Raw genomic sequence first — 7,083 nt, forward strand, 5'->3', positions numbered from 1 at the left:
ACGAATAGGTGCACAGGTAGGTGCCCCAGACTCCTGTGTCATGTTTATAATTCTTGCATCAATGCCCTTCCCTCGGCCCACAATCATGGCCACTTGAGAAGCCCTTCCGTCTTGCTGATAAAGGATGCAAATGCAGAGCTAAGTTCATTGATGGGTTTTCTTGGAATACGGGTTCAAAACCAAAATAAACTGCTGCTACCCTACAGCCCTACTCAGGAGTGGTCTTAAAAGACAGCAGGGAAGGGTATCTTCCCACAAGGCAGAACTGGGGGCAATATTCCTGGTCATCCACCTCGTATGGAAAGAGAAGTTGCCTGAAGTAAGAATATACCTTCATGGCAAGTGGCAGGTGGGTTAGCAAATTGATCAGGGGCCTGGAGTGGGAAAGATTAGTTCAGGGACAATGAAGCCTGGAGAAGAGGTGGTGGGGAATCTATGGGATTGGATACATGAGTAAAGAGCTTTGTGTTGCGTAAGTGCCTACCGGAGACGTGCACATCAAAGAGGAACTCAACAAGTAAACAAAAGACTTGGCTGGTTAATTTTAGCAGCGGTAGTCATAAGCTACCCCAGTAGCATAAAGAGCTTATGAATAACATGTTGCAGGGATGCAGGTTAGCAAGTTGCCAACAGCATGGCTTCTACTCACCAAAGAGCCTAGTATTCAGCGCTGAGCCCTTGGTTCAACACCATCCCTCAAGGAAACCAAGCAGCTAATTGGTAGTAAGTGGGTTACATTGGGCTTCTGTCATGGAAGGGCATTGATTCACCTTGACTAGAATCTTCTATGTGCATCCATGAGTTTACCTTTCCTGCCCACAAGATGTTGGCCAGTGCTGCTATCCAAAGGTTTACAGTGTTCTATCCATCAATATGTCTCCTGCATAATATTGCCTCTGAACAGCAAAGGAAGTGTTTGAGTGGGCACATGACCAGGTGATTCACTGATCCTATCACATACTATACAACCAGGAAAATGCTGGCCTGGTGGAGTGGTGGAAAAACCTTTTGAAACCAAATCAAAGCTTGAAGATAATGCCCTATGAATGGGATCCCATTCACCAGGATGCAGTATACACTCTAAATCCATACCTATTACATAATGAGTGCCATGTCCCATTTAGATAGAAAATCCACAGCTAGGAATTAAAGGGTAGAAATAGGAGAATTTCCACTGTGGTGGGCTAAACAGTGTCCCCCAAATATGTCCATGTCCTAATACCCAGAACCAGTAAATATATTATCTTAACATGATAAAAGGGACTTTACAGGTGTGATTAAGTTAATCTCAAGATGAGGAAAGTATCCTGGTTTATCCATGTTGGCCTGATATAATCTCAGGGGCTCTTATAAGAGGGAGGCAATACAAGTAGGACGTAGAACGTGTGATGACAAAAGCAGGACAGAGTAACATAAGGAAGAGGCCATGAGCCAAGGAATGTTGGAGGCCTCTGGAAACTGAAAAAGGCAGGGAAATGGATTCTCCCCCAGAATGCTTCAGGAGGAACAGAGTGGTTGATACCTTGATTCTAGACTTCTGACCTCCGTAACTATGAGAGAAGAAATTTATGTTGCTGTAAATCACTAAGTTTGTGGTAATTTGTTATAGCAGCAATAGGAAGTTAATACACCCACTTACTGTCCCCACTGCCCCCCGTCTCCCCCCGGGAGTTCATGCCTCCCGTCTCCACAACTTAGTGAGACTAGAGGGCTGATCCCTAATTGGGAAGCTCTTTCATCAGGAGATACAATAACAGACCCTTTACACTTTAACCTACTGAGATTTCCCAGGCATGTCAGGCTCCTTGTGCTAAGAGACCAGCAGGCAAGCAAGGAAGGGTCACCACTCCGGTTGGGGATAAGTGAATCTGATCATCAGGAGGAAGGAGGGTTATTGTCACACAGTGAGGGCAGGGAAGAGTATATTTCACGCTTACTCCACCCACTAGGGCATCTCTTGATACTTCCCTACCCAGTATCAAGAGTAAAATGAGTGGCTTCCAAAATGACACAGTAAGGACCTCCGAAAACTGGCTTCTCCATAAAATTAATGAGAAGACTGGCGCAAATTGTCAAAATCAACTTTTCTTTTTAGAACTTTAGAAACTAAAAGCTTGCAGCAATCTGAAGATCATTTATTTTTAAAATTGAGAAATTTTGATTAAAAAGGGAAGCTCTGGCATTCTAAAGTGTCCAATTCCCACTCCCTCCCTCCACCCCCCCCACCCCACCCCCACTAATACAAGTTAAATTGTTCTTAACTGTAGGGAGGATGTTTCCAGGGTGATTCCCCGTGAAGTGATATGCAGCCTTTGTTAGACACCTTATATTGCCGGGTTTTTTATCCTTTCCCACTGCACTGTAGTATCAGTTTTATCATAAATCAGGTGACTGTACATGTGGGGATCGTTACCAGACTTTTTTGTTCCATGTTCAGTTACTCTATCCAAGCACCAATACTATCTTGTTTAATTTGCTATAGCTTTACAATAGGTCCTGATATCTGATCTAGTAAGTCCTTCAACTTTGTTCTTTAAGATTGCCATAGTTATTCTTTTTTTTTTTTAATTTTTTAATGTTTAGAGAGTGAGAGAGAGACAGCGCAAACAGAGGAGGGGCAGAGAGAGAGGGAGACACAGAATCCGAAGCAGGCTCCAGACTCTGAGCTGTCAACACAGAGCCCAATGCGGGGCTCGAACCCATGAACTGTGTGAGATCATGACCTGAGCCGAAGTCGGACGCTTAGCCGACTGAGCCACCCAGGCGCCCCAAGATTTTGCCGTAGTTATTCTTGACCTTTTGCATCTTCTTAGGAATTTTAAATCAGCTTGTCAATTTTTGGGAGAAAGAACCTGTTGAGATTTTTTATTGGGATCACATTGAACTACAGGGTAAAATTGACATCTTTATAATATTGAATCTTCCAGTTTTAAGCTTTTATTCTACTCAGTGAGGTGGAGCTCTGTGAAATGAGAAGTGATTATTGATTATTAGAAACCCGAACTATAGAAACCTGTCTAGGATAAAGGGTCCTATCCTTCCCGTCTGTCAGTGGGGTACTATATCCATCTTCTTTGGGCTTCCTGCCTTGGCAAATGTTTTTAACTTCGTATTCCTTGTCCTCTGCCTTTCAGCAGTATCTCGGCCCTCATTATTCTGGACCATCACTTAACATACTTAACATATTTGAACGTATTATCTATTTATATTTTATTTATATTCTACTATATGAATAATTAGCATGTATAGCAATCCAAACTCCTGAGCCATACACGGAACCATTGCAAAGTGTTGCGTGTAGTATCATAAGGGTTCCAGTGAGTAGATCTTGTTCAACATACTAATTATTATTACATACTGCATATCATACTGAGTACTTAAAATATATTAATTTGTATCACTGGCATGAAAAATGACTTGCAGAGGAGCAGATCATAAGTCTCTGCAATCAGAAAAATATGAGTTAGAAACCTGGCTCTGCCACTGTTATTGTCTGTGTCTTTCAGTAGGTTTGTTAAGTTTCAACTGGATAACGCGTGCCGTGTATTTCGTATCTTATTTGGCAATATTAACCGCTTTTTTCTTTTTCCCAGGTGAGGATACTGATGATTAGAGAGTTTAAGTTCTCTGTCTAGAGTGAGAGGCAGAAGCGGGCCAACTTCCTGCCAAATGCATAGAAAGTGCTCGGCAAATGTCTGTCACAGGAATGAACGAGCTGAAGGAGTCAGTATATACTCAACAGTGATTGCAAATGCCACCATATTCTCTGTTGTTTCCTTTGTTAACTAAACAACAGACTTTTCCTATTCACTTGGCATTTACAAAACCGGAAAACTCAAATAGTAGCTGAATGTTGATGGGCATATCTGAAATTTACTTGAATGAAATGAGAAAAACTGTAATTTGGGATCAGAAGCCTTTTTTTTTTTTTAAAGTAATTCCAAAGGTCTGAGAAAAAGTTATGGGGCATATCTATCCCTTTCTGGGCTATCAACTCCTACCCTTCCCCCCAGAATCCCCATCATCCGTTTGAAGTAAATACATAATACATTGGTGGGTAGAGGTGGGGTGGGTAGTTCTAAGTGCTGGCTTCTTTCTGCTTTCTCCCGCTAAGGAAGCTGTTGGCACTGGCTGGTACAGCTGGGGTAAGACACAGGGTCCCATAAGCTCGGCTAATTGCATCTCACTCTTGGAACTTGAAATTGTGAAGAATAATGAAAATAACCCTCTAAGAATCTCCCTTTTTGCTTCAGATAGCCCAGAATCAGTTCCTGTTGCTTAGAACAGAGACCTGGCAAGTGCAAAGGTCAACAGAAAAGTCAAACAAGTTTTTACACGTTCTGTTTCCAAAGGCTTTTTAGAACTAAAGGGCATTCAACCATTAAAGCCAAATGAAGTTATTTTTAAGCTGGTAATATTTTAAACAGGCAACTTATGTATATAGAGTGTGTCTGTGTGAATGCACACACACCCTCCACTGCTCTGAGCGGATTCAATATAAACATATACCTGAATTGTGTAACATTCAAGTCAATGTAGAAACCAAGCAAAGATTAAATTCAGTGAATTGCAGCTATTTCTTTGAAAGCTTATTTAATTTTTTTTTTTCACAGTGGGTGCTATGGAGGGATTATGCTTATTAGGAATTTAGCTTCTGTTTGGATGACGACTAACACAGACATTTCCCGATACAAAGCTGAGAAAACCTCTTGCAAAGCTAAGCAAACATAACCAGTAAGTTCCTTCTGTAAAAACAAAAAACAAAAGAACTATTCCTCTGAGATTTTTGTCCTTGTTCCTCTGTTTCCATCATAGCATCTATTAAGTGGTTTGGTAGTCATTAACTTTTTGGTAGTACAGGATATTTTTGGGTAGTACAGGAGGGTATCCCTTCATCTTTACTTGAAGGTGATTATTTCTCCTAACTTAACTGGACCCCTAAAATGTAAGCAGGCGCCTGGAGCTCAGCCATGATGAAACTGAGCTTAGAATATAGACTTGAGAGATGGCAAATGTAAAACAGAAAAGTGCACCACTGACGTAGGGATTTTTCTTTTGAAAGCTTATCTTTTATTTTTAAAATTCCTAAGCTTTCTTTAAAACAAAAAAAGTTTATTTTGAGAGAGAGAGAGCAAGGATAACTGAGCACGGGAGGGGGAGAGAGGGGCGGGGGAGAGAATCCCAAGCAGGCTCCGTGCTGTCAGTGCAGAACCTGATGCAGGGCTCCATCCCACCAACCATGAGATCATGACCTGAGTTGAAATCAAGAGTCTGACACCCAACCGATTGAGACACCCAGGTGCCACCTCCCCCACCCCCAAATTCCTAAGTTTTCTAAAAACTACCTCAGTAATATACATTGAATTTTAAGGTAGTATTTTAAAGTACTTTGCCAGAATCTTTTTAAACCTTCGTTTTATAGATGGGGAAAGTGAAATCTAGAGCTTAAAGGGACGTGCTTGAAGTCACGTAAGATGAGAACGACTGTGCCATCGCTCCCGAGAGTGGGATTTACTTTGAATTAGAAATTCTTAAACTAATAAAATTTGTGCATTAAATTAAGATTAGAAACCATTAAAGCATTAATAAGTAAGGGCTGAAGCATTTTTATAAGATTTTTATTTACTATTTATTACATTTAACTTTTTAAATAAAAATTGGAGAGCCCATACATTATTTAATTCTCCATTTTGCATGATCATAATGTAATTGGTACTTGCCTGCTTTCTCTACCACACTCCTGTTTTAGATTAGTCCTTGTGGACCCTTTCCTCCACAACAGCTTCTCTCTTTTTGCTTTAAATTGCAATCAGGGCAGAATAACAGGTGAGTTGAGAAGCTAATTTACGTCTCTGAGGTTTTCTATATAAACCTTAATAATCCTCTCATCTTACCAAGTTTGCTTTCCTTTGGGAATTTTGTCAGCGCCACAGGTTTATTCCCCTGGTGTGCAATTTAGGAAAATTAACCTGGCAGAGGTAAACAGACTGATTTATAGGAAAAGTGGTGATCATAATAACATAATGAGGATATTGCCGTGAATCAGGCAAGCTCCAGTAGGATCTTGGGTTCGGATTGTGGCCGTGACAACAGAAAGGGGAATACAAAGGAGACAGGTGGATACAATGTGGTTGCAGATTGGCTGTGGGTGTGAAGAGGAAGGAATCAAAGATGCCTGAAGTTCTAAGCTTCCTGGGTTCTAATCCTTGGTTCGACTCCTACTAGCTATGGCCATTCTAGCTTACTACTTACATACATACTTTGTGATTTGGATAACTTATCCAAGCCCCAGTTTCCTCCTCTCTAAAGCAGAGATAATCCTACCTACCCCAAAAAGGCTGGTGCAAAGATTTAAGTAAAATGTAAAACCCTCCCCATGGTGCCCAGTACACAGCACTAGATAGACGGCAGTCATTATTTGTGGGGGATAACAACAGGTTAAAAACATGAGACTGGAGTAAGGAGTTTGGGTATGAATCAATCTTCCTACCACACCTAACTCCACCCAGAGAAAGGGATGTTGGAGTTTTATAACCCTTTCCTCTGGAGGGTTTTTAATAGAGGATAGTCACCCACACAGAGCTCTGATACAGACCGATAGCAGAGCACAGTTTGGGCTAGGATCCTAAATGAGCCAGGTTTTTTTAATTTTGTTTTTGTTTTTTGATCCCCCTTAAGATGGCTGAGTTAGTAAAGCAGACTCTGGCCCAGTTTACACTCTCATTTGCTGGTGAAGGAACAGAAAAATAAGAATGACCACATTACATTAATTACATGGATAGGCAAGAAAGTGTAGGGAGGGAAAAAGACCTTCCTTCGTGGTCCCACGTCCTGTGACTTGGGACCTGGAAATTAAACTGACAAAAGAGAGATCAACAAGAGAGAAGCAGTTTATTAACCCGTGAGTGCGCATACCCATGCGAGAAACTAAGTGGTGAATGACTCAGAGCGTGCCTACAATTTGGGGTTTAATGTATTAACAAAGAATAATTTTGTAGAGAAGTGACGAAAAGGGGAGTAGGCTTTCAGGGACAGCAGACTGCTAAGGTAAAAACGTAATGGAGGAAACGAATGGAAGATAAG

This window comes from Panthera tigris, chromosome F2 (assembly GCF_018350195.1).
Source record: "Panthera tigris isolate Pti1 chromosome F2, P.tigris_Pti1_mat1.1, whole genome shotgun sequence".
NCBI classification, from domain to species: Eukaryota; Metazoa; Chordata; class Mammalia; order Carnivora; family Felidae; genus Panthera; species Panthera tigris.